This window comes from Myotis daubentonii, chromosome 4 (assembly GCF_963259705.1).
Source record: "Myotis daubentonii chromosome 4, mMyoDau2.1, whole genome shotgun sequence".
NCBI lineage: Eukaryota > Metazoa > Chordata > Mammalia > Chiroptera > Vespertilionidae > Myotis > Myotis daubentonii.
Genome location: NC_081843.1, coordinates 45335111 through 45351602, shown reverse-complemented (window position 1 = coordinate 45351602; position 16492 = coordinate 45335111). Strand labels below are relative to the sequence as shown.

The 16492-nt window shown below is 42.8% G+C and overlaps 1 long non-coding RNA gene across 2 annotated transcripts; it reads left to right on the top strand.

Moving 5' to 3' along the window:
* Positions 1 to 38: 38 nt before the first annotated feature.
* On the top strand, positions 39 to 14961 carry LOC132233331 (uncharacterized). Of its 2 annotated transcripts, XR_009452593.1 has the most exons (3): positions 39 to 283; positions 3111 to 3178; positions 13079 to 14961. It is a non-coding gene; the product is annotated as an uncharacterized LOC132233331 (long non-coding RNA). The 2 variants fall into 2 exon arrangements; XR_009452592.1 differs by lacking the exon at positions 3111 to 3178.
* Positions 14962 to 16492: the final 1531 nt, after the last annotated feature.

Here is a 16492-nt window from a genome sequence, read left to right as displayed (position 1 = left end):
GAGGTTTACGCCCCCATGGTCCCGCCCCTCAGCGGAGAAGGAACGAGCCCATTGGCCAATGTCCAGTGCGACATTTCACCTGGAACCAGACTGGGAAGTGTGGCTTGTCCTAGGGAAGTGTGAGGTTAGCTTGGCATCGCTGGGGCAGGTAAAGGAATGCCCTCTGAAAACGCCGCAGGTAGCAAAGCCCAGTGAACCGTCCTTAATTTCACTTCTTTAAAAGCGAAAATAAGATGGAATTCAGCCTTTTCCGCCTTAGCAGGGCCCTTGAAGAATTTGCTGGGTGAGTGTTCACAGCAGTTGCAGCAGCTGATGTACGTGATAGCTAAAGGCCACGCCAGGAGATGTTGCACTGACTGAAAATTGCATTCACTCTTGCCTGATTCATGCAAACTTCTTGCTCTAGAAAGGCAGGGACCTGTGTCCTGTGTCTTGTACTTGGTATTTCTCCCGGCATCAAGCGTACAGTAGACACCAAGTTTTTGTTAAATGAGGTTTTGAGTTTTCCAAGGCCCCTAAGATCAGGAGGCAATAGGAGGGTTGAGATTTTATGGATGGGAGGGCAGGGGGGGGGGGCGGGGGGGGAGGGGACAGAGAAAGTAAAAGTAAACTACCTTGCCCAAGTTTTTACAGCTCCTGGGTAACAGCAGTAGAGCCCGCAGTTTTTTAAAAGCCAAAATGAAGTCCGCCTTACAACGAAAGCGGAAATTCTACTTGCCCAAAATGATATTGCTTCTTTTTTTTTTTTTTTTAAATTAAATCTTTATTGTTCATATTATTACATTTGTTCCTTTTTTTTCCCCCCCATAACTCCCCTCCTCCCAGTTCCCACCCTACCCTCCGCCCTCACTCCCCACCCACTGTCCTCATCCATAGGTGCACGATTTTTGTCCAGTCTCTTCCCACATCTCCCACCCTTTCCCCCCAAAGAATAGTCAGTCCATTCCCTTTCTATGTCCCTGATTCTATTATAATCAACAGTTCATTCTGTTCATCAGATTATTTATTCACTTGATTCTTAGATTCACTTGTTGATAGATGCATATTTGTTGTTCATAATTTGTATCTTTACCTTTTTCTTCCTCTTCCTCTTCTTAAAGGATACCTTTCAGCATTTCATATAATCCTGGTTTGGTGGTGATGAACTCCTTTAGCTTTTCCTTATCTGTGAAGCTCTTTATCTGACCTTCAATTCTGAATGATAGCTTTGCTGGATAAAGTAATCTTGGTTGTAGGTTCTTGGTATTCATCACTTTGAATATTTCTTGCCACTCCCTTCTGGCCTGCAAAGTTTCTGTTGAGAAATCAGCTGACAGTCGTATGGGTATTCCCTTGTAGGTAACTGAGTTTCTTTCTCTTGCTGTTTTTAAGATTCTCTCTTTATCTTTTGCTCTTGGCATTTTAATTATGATGTGCCTTGGTGTGGTCCTCTTTGGATTCCTTTTGTTTGGGGTTCTCCGCGCTTCTTGGACCTGTAAGTCCATTTCTTTCACCAGGTGGGGGAAGTTTTCTGTCATTATTTCTTCAAATAGGTTTTCAATATCTTTCTCTCTCTCATCTTCTGGCACCCCTATAATTCTGATGTTGGTACGCTTGAAGCTGTCCCAGAGGCTCCTTACACTATCCTCACATTTTTGGATTCTTTTTTCATTTTGCTTTTCCGGTTGGATGTTTTTTGCTTCCTCGCATTTCAAATCATTGACTTGATTCTTGCGCTCCTCTGGTCTGCTGTCGGGCGTCTGTATAATATTCGTTATTTCAGTCCGTGTGTGCTTAATTTCTAGTTGGTTCCCCAATATAAGATCGAGGGTCTTATTAGTTTTCGTGTAGAGCTCATTAAGTTTATCGGCAGCTTCTAAACAGTTCTTGAGAGACCTTAAAAGTGTGGTTCTGAACTCTATTTCTTCCATTGACAATTTTGTCCTGTTTCTTTGTCTCCGCATTTTGTTATGCTTCCTTGGTGCACCCCCTAGTGGTCTTTGTTCGCAGTCTTATAGATAAATCTTGATTGCTGTAGCTAATTCCAGGGAGGGTTTGACCTCCAGGCCAAGTGGCTATGAGATTCAGCTGTGTCAGCGGTGAGAGAACTTCTGTCCTCTAGGGAGGTGCTAATCTAGCCTTTGCCTGAGGCTATCCGGCAAATGCCTCTGTGCAGGGCTTGGGCAGGGCGGGTCGAACAGGATCAACAGTGTGGGCCGGAGAGAGCAGTTATGGCGGCTCTCAGTCCTGTCCCCAGGGGCTCTGCCTCTCTGAGTCCCAGCACCCTCTGCAAAGCTCGGAGAGAAAGCTGCACTCGCTCTGACCGAAGCCAGACAGTCCCGCTTCTTCCGCCTGAGTCTGGGTCCCTAAAGACTCGCCCGGATCTGGAGCTCAGAGTCTGCGACTCCCTCCCGATTGAAAACAACAACCGAGCCCTCCGCCGCCAGCCCGCTCCGAGCACTCCGCACCTCAGAATTTGACTTCAGCACTGCGCCTCCTCTGAGTGTCCGTATGCGTTTCTCTTTCCTCCTAGTTGTAGGACTTCCACTCAGCCAGCGCCCCTGTGGTTCTGGGTGATGTCCCTTCCGTTTTTTGGTTTCACTTTTGAAGTAGTTGTTCAAAGCAGCAAACTCCGGCGTTAACCTATGCCGCCATCTTGGTTCCCCGATATTGCTTCTTTTAATTTATTAATACTTTACGTTACTTCCACCAATAAAGTAGATTTACCACTAACAGTAATAGAGCAATATTGTATTTCTTAAAGTGTTGTATTTCACTATTCGGTTTTCAGTAATGTAAAGTCGAGTTTATGAATAGACTAGAGGGCTATTTTCAACTATCTTGTATTCTCTTCCCCTGCAAACAGCAGCCATCATTTCTTTGGGCTACTTCTGTAAGGGAGGGATAAGAAAAGGCTGAAACATGCGCGGGTGATGGATGCAGGATAGGGGAAAGAACTGGCACTTATGCCAGCTGGAATTAGAAGATCATCAAAACCCAAAGACTGTAGAAAAGGAGACGAAACAAAAAAAATTAATAAATATTGGCTGTAGATTGAGGTTGGAGAACCAAGTCTTTAACTACTAAAATTAAATTCTCACGTGTGATAACCTTTACACTCTCATTTCTAGTTTTAAGACGTGAAATGTTCCCTTAAGTCACTTTCTAGTAATGGTCCCTTTGGACTCCCAATAATGAGGTATGTGAAGGCAGGTGAGTCCTGACAAGCCTGCTTATATTTGACTTAACACCTCATGTCAAATCACTGGTTCTAACCTTGAAAGTATTCAAAATGCAACCATTTATCACTTCTGCGCTGGTTCAAGTCCCATCATCTCTTGCCTAGGATTTTACCGTAGGGTCATAAGTGCTCCCTTGCTCCATCCTTGTTTCTGTATAACCTATTTCCCAGAGGTTGATCAGAATCAAAGAACCGAATTGGGGGAGAGAGAAAAAAGAGTTGTTTCCCCGTATGGAAAGCAAGAAATTCACCCAATATCCAGTTTTATGAAGCCTAACTTTAAAAGCCTGGGGAAATGTATTACCCACCCAGCTGGCTGCTACTTTATGTGAGGTTACTAGGCTGAGACAGACCCTGGTATAAGAATAAAGACCATCAGTGACCCAACCTCTGGGAAATGCCAAGATACCAAGATGGGGAGCAAAAGTCCTTTAAGGGATACAACCAATTTATCAGTGCAGGAATGTGGTTGTTATTTACTTGCTGGCTATCAACAGAGGGCTGTTCCCATCTTCTAGAGGGTACTTGTAGGGAAGGCAAACTGTTATCTTTATTAAACCTTGAACCGCATCCAGCATGGCCAGGGGTGAACCTGAGGAGGGGTGGTGAAGGATTAAAGAAGACAGAGTGAGAGAATACAGTTGGGGCTAGGTGGATCACTTGTGCCTGGATGAGGACACAGAGAGACCCAGCCTGTAAGCCAGAGGTCCTCAAACTACGGCCCACGGGCCACATGCAAATACAAATATTGTATTTGTTCCCGTTTTGTTTTTTTACTTCAAAACAAGATATGTGCAGTGTGCATAGGAATTTGTTCATAGTTTTTTTTTTTTAACTATAGTCCGGCCCTCCAACTGTCTGAGGGACAGTAAACTGGCCCCCTGTTTAAAAAGTTTGAGGACCCCTGCTGTAAGCCAAAGCTTTATTTTATAGTCAGAGCACACAAAGCAAAACAAGGGAAGTGGTCAACATGTTTACAGTGTTCTTGCGAGTTTCAGCTTGTTTTGGCAGCACTTGCTGCACCTCCCACAGCCCATTAGCTACCTAGGAAAGAACAAGGGAGGACTATAAGGTCAAGCTTAATTATGCTAGGAGGACTCTGCCCCCTAAGCTGGGACTTGTTTGTGGCCCTGCCATAGGTCAATCCGAGGCTTGACCCTATAGCTGCTCCCTACAAAACCTCTTAGGGTTCCTTTTGCCTGGGTCTGAGAATTAAATTGGCATAATACAAATCAACAGAAGAAAAGCATACACAGTTATTTAACAAGCTTTTCATGACAGGAGCTTTCATGAGGCACAAAGACCCAAAGAAATTGTGAAACCAATTCACTTTTATATTAGAACAAAGAGAGGCAATTGTGAAAAGGTGACTCAGCTATGTGGGCAGGCTTAAGGAAGATAAGAATTATTTTAACAAGGTCTGTTTATATAGAATTCTCTTTATCTCAACTTCCTGTCCTTGATGATTAGAATGTATTTTTCTTACGGTGTAGGGAGGACATTTTTCGTATAGGTATTTCATCCCCTGCTTTTAAAGAAAAATCTAAGTATTTTTCTTATATTTGCTGTTTTTCAAGAGCCTTAAAGACAAAATAGTCAATATGCCAGAGCAACATATATTTGGGGTAGCATACTCTAAACTCCTTCTGGCTCAGGATCCCCATGCTACATCATCAAAGCCAGTAGTGGCAGGTTGAGTCCCCCTCATGATTCGAATCTCTCCTGCCTCTTCCTAACAGTCACATCTCTCTGACTTCCTTTTCTACTTCTATTTCCACCCAAGTAGCCCAGTATAATCTCCCTATTTTGTTAACTGCTTAGCAACCTAATTCCATCTGCAACCTTAATTCCCTTTTGTTGTGTAAAGTAACACAGTCATAGACCTAACACCAGGGCGTGCAGATCATGAGGGCCCAAATCTTGCCTTCCACTTTTGCACATCTAAAGTTAAGGTTGCAAATTCATACAAACTTCATATTAAAAAATGTAAGTATATATGCCAAAAATATTATTGATATTTATATCAAGGTGCTGGGATGGGAGGTCTCTCAGGGAGTGTGTTTTCCTTTGTCTTACAAATGTTCTGCACAATGGCCATGTGAACCTCATTTTTAGAAGAAGAATGTGGAACATTAACAACTAGACATCAAAACCTAAAATGTTCTAAAATGTCAAGTAATATAAGGAGAAGGTGGTGTCTATAAACGATCCAAATATATGCTGCTCTGGCATATTGCCATCCCAAATATATGCTGCTCTGGTATATTAACTATGTTGTGTTAAAAGGCTCTTGAATGTCAAGTAATATAAGGGAAAGGTGGCTTCCGTGGGCTACCTTTTCTTAAAAATATATTTCTGATCTTTTTTTAAAACATTTAAAAAAATATTTTGTCTTACTAAGAGATATTATCCTGTATGCTATTGGTTTGTGAAATGCCTGCTCTGAGCCTATTGATTTCAAAGAGGAAGGGAGAGGGAGACAGACAGAAACATCAATGGTGAGAGAATCATTGATCGGCTGCCTCCTGCACTCCCCTTACTGGGGACCGAGCCTGCAACCAGGCATGTGCCCTTGTCCAGAATTGAACCTAGGACCCTTCAGTCCACAGGCCAACACTCAATCCACTGAGCCAAACTGGCTAGGGCTTTCTGATCTTTTTTTAAATGTGAATTGGTAGTGAGTCCAGTGAGCCTCATATGTATTGTATGTTCCTTAAGTACATCTATAATGGTTATTTTGACATAAAGTGTTCTTAAATGACCTAGTTGATGATGAAGATGTGATGGTCTCTCCCTCAACCCCTAAGGCCTGGACCGTTTGCTGCTCCCTCTAACTCCAGTGAAGAGGTTCAGCTTCTTTTTCTCAGGGCAGCGCCTTCCTTCATAATTCATGCCTTTCACCCAGCTTCTCTCCCAGGTCACCTGCACCATCTCTTCATTTGTTATGCCATTGGTTTAATCTCTCTTTTTCCATTCTTTTTCCTTAAGTTTCCTGACACCAACTCTATATAAAAATGTCCTTAATTTTTCCTGCCTTGGTTTCCTCAGGGATCTATTGTAATTTTTATATTTCCTGGCTGTGCAGTTTTGCTTTCATCTTTTCTTAAAAGTCTAGGTTTAATTAACTTGGAAATTTATTGCTCCTTATCTACACATAATTTTGAGTTCTGTTCACAGGCTTATTTTTTAAAGTTTCTTCTTTCCTTAGATTTGTTTGTTTTTCAAATAAGTATTGTAACAGGAGACACTTTTACATTTTGACTTAAATATCCTTCCTGAGAGTTAAATAATGAAAATATAAAAATAAATTCAAACAACTGGCAATATTTAAATTTAACTATTGGAATGAAATAAAAATGTAACTCTGTTATTAGAAACAACTGATTTTAGAGCAGGAAGGGAGCTTAAAGATCATCTGACACAGTACTTCTCCACCCTGGTTTACATTGGAATCATCTGAGGGGCCCCACAGGCAGCCAGTGTAAATAAGAGGAAAATCTTTGAGGTAGTTTTGTAAAAAAATAAATAAATAAAATAATAATAATAATAATAATAATAATAGATGGAGCCACTTTAAAATGGAGCCAGAGCTACCATTCCAGAGTCACTGTCCCGCACGTCTTATGCCTCAAATCTTTGGAATGTTAAATTAGGGCAAAATCACCTTTGGACTGGGCCTGAAACAACATTGTGTCCCAAAGAACTATTTGCAAAGATAATAAGAAAGCAGATATTATGACTATAAGACTGATGACTCACAGACTGAAAATTGTTTAGAATTAGTATCACTATGTTAGCTTTTCTGTACTCATAGAAAGGCCTTCCTCTACTGATGTAATTGTCCTTCCCTTTCTCATAAACACCCCTTGCCTTTGTCTCTTTATCAGAATATTTTGTGGGCTTCTATCTAAATCAGTGCTTTCTGAATAGATATTTTTTTTAATCTCAAATAAATGTTTGTTGCCCCTTACTTTGAAAGATATTTTATTTTTAGGTTAACAATCTCCAACAAACCAATTTCTTTTTTTGTGCCTCCCAGATAACTATTCTCTGTTATTTTTAAAACAATTTCATAATGTTTATAGGCTCTATTTACTGGCCATAAATACAACTGTAATTTTGGCATTTATATAACACTAACAGCCGGGTGCACAAAAATTTGTGCACTGGGGGGGGGGGGGGGTCCCTCAGCCCAGCCTGTGCCCTCTCGCAGTCTGGGACCCCTCGGGAGATAACGACCTGCTGGCCTAGGCCTGCTCCCGGGTGGCAGAGGGCAGGCCCAATCCCTAGGTGCAGCCCCTGGTCAGGCTCAGAACAGGGCTGATTGGAGAGTTGGGGCGCCACCCCGTCACACTCAAGGCAGGGTCGATAGGGAGGTTGCTGTGCCACCCCCTGTCACGCACAGAGCAGGGCCAATCAGGGGGTTGGGGCGCTGCCCCCTGTCACTCACAGAGCAGGGCAGATCAGGAGGTTGGGGCACCGCACCCTGTCACACTCAGGGCAGGGCCGATGGGGAGGTTATGGCTCTACCCCATCACACACAGAGCAGGGCCAGTGCGGGGCGGTTGGGGCGCTGCCCTCTATCACCCACAGAGCAGGGCCGATCAGGGGTTTGGGGCGCGACCACTGTCACACTCAGGACAGGGCCGATGGGGAGGTTATGGCTCTACCCCGTCACACACAGACCAGGGCCTTTGGGGGGGGGGGGGGGTTGGGGTGCCGCACTCTGTCACACACAGAGCAGGGCCGATCAGGGGGTTGGGGTGCCGCAGCCTGTCACACACAGAGCCGCAGGGCAATCGGGGTTTGGGCGCTGCCCCCTGTCATGCTGAACCCGGTGCTGGGAGGCATATTACCCTTTTACTATATAGGATAGAGGCCTGGTGCATGGGTGAGGGCCGGCTGGTTTTCCCTGAAGGGTGTCCTGGATCAGGTGGGGGTCCCTCTTGGGTACCTGGCCAGCCTGGGTGAGGGGCTGATGACTGTTTGCAGATGGTCACACCCCCTTTAGGGTGGGGGTCCCCACTGGGGTGCCTGGCCAGTCTGGGTGAGGGGCTGAGGGCTGTTTTCAGGCTGGCGGGTGACTGAAGCTCTCAACCACTCCATTTTTTCTTTTTTTTTAATTCTGGGCCAGCTTTAGCTCTGAGGCTTGGCTCCAGCTCTGAGGCCTCGGCTGCTGAAAGCAGATATCTGCTTTGTTTGGGTTCTATAATCGAAACACTGTATCAACTCCAGCTCTGAGATCCCGGTTGGCTAAAAGCAGGTTTCTGGGATTTTGTTTAGCTTCTATATTTGTAACAATGTTTCAAACTGCAAGCTCAGAGGCCGGCAGCGGCAGGCGGGGAACGTTGGCTTCCTCTGTCACTGAAGCAAGCAAGCCTCATGTTTGCTTCAAGCTGCCTGGCTGCCGGCCGCCATCTTGGCTGGCAGTTAATTTGCATATCACCCTGATTAGCCAATGGGAAGGGTAGTGGAGGTACGGCTAATTACCATGTTTCTCTTTTATTAGATAGTACTAGAGGCCGGGTGCACGACATTCTGGTCCCTCAGCCAAGCCAGCACCCTCTCGCAGTCCGGGACGCTTGGGGGATGTCCGACTGCCAGCTTAGGCCCACTCCTGGCAGTCGGACATCGCCCAAGGGGTTCTTAGCGCTGCTGCGGAGGCAAGAGTGGCTCCTGCCACCGCCACTGCGCTTGCCAGCCATGAGCCTGGCTGGTCAGTGCACATCATAGCGACCAGTTGTCCCACCATTCAGTAGATTTGCATATTAACCTTTTATTATATAGAAGAGGATAGATCAGTAACAGATACTACATTCCTGATTCCTATAGGCACACACTGCAATGAGAGATATTACTATTGAGAAAGAGGAGAAAAGGCTTTATTTCCTCAAATAGTATATAAATTTATGTTTTGTTTTGTTTTGGGAATCAAAATTATGCTCAGAGATTGATTAGTGTTTGCCAGCAATTTGTTTAACAAAGGTTCAGAGTAGGCATTTCACAAACCAATAGCATACAGGATAATATCTCTTAGTAAGGCAAATTAAAAAACAACAACATTCCTAGCAAATGGCAAATTAACAACACTGTTATTCCAGGCAAGGGTCCCTTGTTTCAGTACCCTGCCTCTCCATGGAGGCCTCCCTGTCCCCCTACCTTGCCTCCTGCATGAAGGGTCCTTTGTCCTTCCTACTCGGCCCCCTTCATGTAGGGTCTTCTGTTTCTCTGCTCTGTCCCCTCATTCATAGGCTTCTGGGAAGTCTGTGCTCAGGTCTCCAGTCTTTATCTCTTCTTCCTCCAGGGAAGACAGGGGACCCTCCATGGAGAAGGCAGGTCAGGGGACACAGGATCCTCCATGGAGAAGGCAGGGCAGGGGACATGGGATCCTCCATGGAGGGGACAGGGTCCTCTCTCCCCCTGCCCTGCTCCCTCTATGGATGGTCCCTTTCCCCCTCTGCCTTGTCCCTTCCATAGAGGGTCTTCTGCTCCCCTTCCCTGTCCCCCCCTCACAGACCTCTGCAGGGTGTGTGCTAGGGTCTTCATCTCTCCTGCCATCAGGCTGTGTGCCCACTCTCTGTACCTGAAGCACTTTCCTCACCCTCTTCATCTGTCTAAATCCTACGTGTGCTTTCAAGACTCATCTCAAGCCACAAGAAAAGATGAAAAATGCAATATGCAACAACATGAGAATATTATGCTAAGAGAAATAAGTCAGTCATAAAAAGCTAAGAACCACATAATTTCACTCATATGTGGGATATAAAACTGAAACTCATAGACACAGAAAACAGTATGATGGTTACCTATGGGAACGGGCATGGATGGTAGTAAAGGATAAAGGAGCCAAATGTACATATAACAGAAAGATTATTTTACTTTGGGTGGTAGGCACACAATAAAACATACAAATTATATATCATAGAAATTTACACTTGAAACCTATATTAACCAGTGCCACCCCAATAAATTTAAGAAAAAGATTCTTCTCAAATATTTCCAATGTAAAATTGCAGAGTCATCTTTAAAAAACATAAATTACCATGTAATGTTACAGCAGGAAGACAGCTGTCTACAAGTAGAAAGCAGACCTTCACCAGACACTGGATCTGCCAGTGTATACACACACACATACATATACATATACATATACATATACATATACATATACATATATATCAGATCATGTAATTCTAATGCCTAAAAGCCTTAATGGATCTAATAGCATTTTCAACCCACCCGAGGGCTCTTTATCTGCCCTCTGCCCTCCCCTGCACTCCAGCCAGCCTGGCTCACCATGCCTTAGGGGCAAAAGGCTGGGAGAGTCCTGCCTGGGCAGCCAGTGAACATATATCTGATGGAACATCTGAATAGAACTATAGTTCTGTTAGGAAAGAAATGGAGGGAGGCATCTGCTAGGGTCAGCCACACACAAAGGGACTAAACGTTCATGACACAATGATAAGATTGCAGCTGCATGACCTAATCATGCTCTTGCTCCTCTGCCCCATCCCAGAAGACCCATGAATTGCCCACAGCAGGAAGCAGCTCCCAGGCCTCTGAGAACCCATGGACTCACTGTAGTGTCCTTGAGCTCACATGGCTAATCTCAAGCTATGGGTTCCATATACCTTAAGTCTAAAGATGTGGTATGTTTCAACCTTTTAATTCCACTCTTACAATGAAAGCCAGGTGGTGGGCATACAATATACGGATCGTTGTACCCTGAAGTTAGAAATGTGAACAGGTGCAACTGCTGTGGAAAGCAGGTTCCTCAAGAAAAAAACAACAACACAGAACTACCATGTGATCCAGCAATCCCATTTCTGGATATTTACTTAAAGAATTGAAGCCCTAACCGGTTTGGCTCAGTGGATAGAGCATCGGCCTGCAGACTGAAAGGTCCCAGGTTCGATTTTGGTCAAGGGCATGTACCTTGGTTGCAGCCACATCCCCAGTAGGAGGTGTGCAGGAGGCGGCTGATCGATGTTTCTCTCTCATCGATGTTTCTACCTCTCTATCTCTCTCCCTTCCTCTCTGTAAAAAAATCAATAAAATACAATTTAAAAATATATATTTTAACCCTTTTCAGTCCAACCTCGAGGCTGATTCGACAGACCAGGCGCTAGGAGCAGGCCCAACATCAAGCAATAAGAACATTAAAAAGTTCAACATTCAATCCCGTCAATTAATTTGGACCAGACTGTTTGAATTCCAAAAATAACATTGGCCCGCAAAGGGTTAAAGAATTGAAGGCAGGGTCTTGAAGAAATATATGCACACCCATGTTCACATCAGTGTTATTCACAATAGCTAAACATTGAAGCAACTCAGGTATTCCAGTGATGGATGAATGGATAAACACAAGGTGGGTCCACCAATACAATATTATTCCTTCTTAAAAGGAAAGACATTGTTAGAGATCTAAGACAGTGGCCACCCTATCAAGAGTGGGAACCAAAGCATATCTACCTAATAAATAGAAACAAAGAAACAGCCATAATGGGAAGACAAAGAAACATGCCCCAAATGAAAGAACAGAATAAATTAGAGGGGGAAAAAAGTTAAATGAAGGAAAGGCAAGCAATCTGCTAGATGTAGAGATCAAAGCAGTGGATATGTGGATGCTCATTAGAAAAAGAATGTATGAAATCAGTGAGAACATAAACAGATAGCATGAAAAAGGACATAGAAACTAAAAAAGAACCAATCAGAAATTAACAATACAATATCTGAAATGAAGAATACTCTAGAAGGAATAAACTGTTGATTGGATGAAACAGAGGATCAAATAAGCAATTTCAGAGACAGGGTAGCAGAAAACACACATTCAATGCAGCAAAAAATAATAATAATAATAATAATAATAATAATTAAAAAATAAAGATAGTTTAAGGGACCTTTGGAACATGAAGCATAACAACATCCACATCATAGGGGTAACAAAGAAGAACAAATAGAGCAAGGGATTAAGAATCTATTTGAAGAAATAATTGAAAACTTCCCTAACCAGGTGAAGGAAAAAGACACACCAGTCCAGGAAGCACAGAGTGTCCCAAAGCAGATGAACTCAAAGAGGTCCACGCCAAGACACATCATAATTAAAATGACAAAGATTAAAAACAAAGAATCTTAAAATCAGCAAGAGAGAGAGTTACCTTCAAAGGAGCAACTGACATTTCAGGAGAGAATGGTTTAGAACAAATTATTCAAAGTGATAAAAAGCAATAAACTAAAGCCAACACTACTCTACCTAGCAAGGCCATCATTTAAAATTGAAAAAAAATAAAATAAAGAGCTTTTCAGTCAAGAAAAGACTAAAAATGTTTGTCACCACCAAATCAGTAATACAGTGCCTATTAAAGGATCTTCTTGAAGAAAAAGAAAAAACAACACGAACACAGTTAAAAGAATAAAATGGCAATAAATACTACCCTATCAATAATCACTTTAAATGCTCCAATCAAAAGACATAGGGTAGCTGAATGGATAAGGAAATAAGATCCATATGTATGCTGTCTACAAGAAACCCACATCAAAATAATAGATACACACAGACTAAAAGGAAAGGGATAAAAAAAAAAAAGACATTTTATGTAAATGGAAATGAGGAAAATGGCTGAGGTAGCAATATTTATATCTGACACGATTCAAGGACATGTGATGATCAGAGGGAAGGTGGCACCATAGTAGGGAGTCTATGCTTTTAAATGATCTGCAGATCACAACTGCAGAAATGGTGCTTACACTCTATCAAAGGTAAGGGATGATTAATAATTTTTCTCTGTGTATTTGGCATTATGGTGCTCGACATTTGATGATAATAGTACCTTATCTCTACATGCTCTCTTCTTCCAGAGATGGCTCTATTCTGCAGGAGGTTAAACCAAGATTAGAGACGAAAAGTAACTCATCAAAAGTCCAACACTTACTCAGAGGTTAAGCCCGGGAGATTCTAATTGCCCATCAAAGACTGTTAACGTAATAACGGACTTTCCAATGTCTGAACCCAGTGAAATCTATTTGTGTTCCATGTTGTGGGCCTGGGAACCACTATGGCTCTTCCTCTCCGCCCAGTGACTCAGGGACCCAGGGCTTTCAGACAGGTGGCTTCACTGAGTGCCCTGGAGGCCTGCTGACCCTCCACATTCAGCTGACAATGGCATGCAGGACCAACAGACAGGCATATCAGGAAGGCACGGGAGGAGCTATTCACAGCTGGTCCCACCTACTGCCAATCCGGAACCACAAGGCGAGAGAGGCTCACAAATGCAGAACGGTGTGAACACCATGCCTCTCGAAACCCGGGACCGCATGCTCACTCTCTGTCCCCATATCTGTGCCGCCAACTCCGTCCACCTTTTTCAGGAAGAATACCCAGAGAGGAAAACAAAAAGTACCTCATATCAACCAACAGAGCACTTCAAAGGTCTATGAAAAAAAGACACTGTTCATTTATTTCTAAAGAAAGTCTACTTGCTGTCCAGGCTCACTTTCTTCCTTCCCTTTCTTCTAAAAAAAAAAAAAAAAAAAAAAAAAAAAAAAAAAAAAGGATACCACATCATTCTGGAGCCACCAAGGGGGAGCAGGTCCACAGCCAGCCGTCCCCTCACTGGTGATCACCACGAGCTAGGGACAGAATAGAAAAGGCTGGAAACTGCGGACTCTGGAAAGGAAGCAGCCACAGGCAGACTGGCGGGAAGTCAGAACCTGACAAATGCCCTAGCTGGTTTGGCTTAGTGGATAGAGTGTCGACCTGCGGGCTGGGGAGTCCCTGGTCCATTCTGGTCAGGGACACATGCCCGGGTTGCGGGCTCGATCCCCATTGTGGGGCGTGCAGGAGGTAGCCGATCTATGATTCTCTCTCATCATTGATGTTTCTATCTCTCTCCCTCTCCCTTCCTTTCTGAAATCAATAAAAATATATAGAACCTGACAAATGAGCAGCCTGGAGGTGAGCTGATTGGTTTTCCCTCCTGATCACAGCAGGACTGGAATGACACAGAGAGGACTGGACAAAGGGCTGTCGGAGCCAGACTGGGGCACTGCCCGGGAACATTCCCTCTTCTCTCCTGGCCCTGCACCTACCCTGAAGCTGCAACCAGAACAGGAATTAAGCTCCTAAAATGCCACGGAAAACTGGTTTCTGGCGAGGACCCACAGGGCCCATTTTCCACAGTTTTGGGCGAATCCTGATTATTTTTTCTCTTTTTTTTACTCTTTCCACTTTGCCCTGATAACCACCCAGTTATGTGAAGCTTCAACACAGCACATGAGGGGAGAGGTATCTCAGATTCTGAGAGAAACCGGAACTTCTAACCTGAGGACCGGGGAAAGTGGCAGAGACTCAGGAGAAGAGGCACCTATGGTGAGCTGGGCCTGCAGGGAGCACGCCCCGGACACCAGCGTGGGCTCTGTGCCACCTGGGCCGAGGTCACCCCCACAGATGCTGAGACAGAACTGCAGTCTGAACTTACTAATAATGTTCTCACAGACGTAAACAGTGGTCTGACAACCTCAGCCTTTCAGTGCTGGGAAGACTGACTATGAAACCCTGTCCAGTAAAGGCAGCACATCATCGCTAGCTTTATACGAAGTTTGGAAGGAGATAACAAATTTGAACAGGCAGAGGTCAAGTGGAAGAAAGCCAGCGACCCGGAGTGTTTGCAGACCTGCCATGCTCTGGCTTTTAGTTCCAAGAACAAGTTTATTTCTTCAAATAAATCTATTATTTTTTTGCATTTTCAGTTTTTCCTATGTTGTCTATGTTAGAGACTAAATTTCTTGTCTCAAAGGTAAACATAAGCAAGTGAAGATCAGCTCTCAGCCCTGGGTGTGGCTGGAGGAAGGAGGTGCTAATTCAGCATGAGTTCCAGCAAGAGCATAGGCCCAGCCAGACCTCTGCCCCGGGGAAACCATGATAAAAAACATTTCTAATAGTTATTATAATTTACTTGATTTCTCAAAATATGTTATTTGTTTCATTGAGAGATATAAACAAGCTAAATAATTACTAATTCTTCATCATTTATTAATTGTGTGAAACAAGGAAACTTATTTTAATTTCCCTGAACCTATTTCCTTCTGGTAAAAAGAGAAGAATGATACATATAGGACTCAACTTATTTTAAGTATAACTATCAGTATTAATGAGGTATATAGGTTGTGAGAAATTTTATCAGTGTCTATAAACATCTAGTATAGTGTGATTCTTTGGGCTAGTCTTAAACTGCACTCATGCTTCTTCTAAAACAAAAATAGATCATCATATACCCATATAACAGCATTTTCAGTAAATAGGGGCTTTGTGTAAAACATGTCTCCAAAATGTAAAATGTAAGATTTCCCAAGTGTGACTGCCACAATGCATTCACTCAAGCATTCTAACATCTGATATTCTAACATTTTTATATTTAGTTTTGTTTAACTTCCTCATTTTTTTTGGCAATAGTCACATCTGCTTCAGCAATTTTAAACTTCCTTCTGCAAAAGGTGTTTAAAAATATGCATGTTTATGTAATATAAACATTATCTCTTTGGAAACTTAAAAAATGCAGTAAATATGGTAAGAAATTGAATTATAACCATTCATAAGAGAATTTATGTCAGGCATATTTTGCTCAGAGGTTTTGGCTCAAGTCACTTATGTAGCAAAAACCGTGATTTACAGTGATAAACATCTCTAGCTGAATCATCAGTGGAAACAGCAACTCAGGAAATATAAATTCTGATCTTAGCTCTTTCTGATATATATATAATTTTATAATTTCATAATGTCAAGGCATTCATTTCACTGTAAGTAAACTCAGTTCTGTGCAATATGAAATTGGGGAAACAATAAATATCTACTTAACCATGTTATAAAAAAAGGAAAGAAGCTTTATGGTATCAAAGGAAGAGAACTAGCCCCAGAGTTAGAAGATCTAGCTTTTAAGCATAGTCTTGTCACTTAAAATAGTCATTTTAATTTAAACAAGCTACCTCATTTCCAGAGGCTGTCATTTTTCCTTATTCATAATAATATATATCTTATTTACCTTGCAAGGCTGTGGGGAAGAACAAAATGGGATAATGTTGCTTAAAAGACTTTATAAATTATAAAGTGCTGTATAAATGTGTTATAATTTTAGAAATAACACCAGGGCTTTGTTATATTTCTGGTACCAGAGGCTGCAGTTCTTCCACAGTATCTTGGGGGAAGAATTTCAGGGACACTCATGTAAGAAGAGATTTAAATGATAGTGGCAAATTTATTAGAGCAAAAAGAGATAG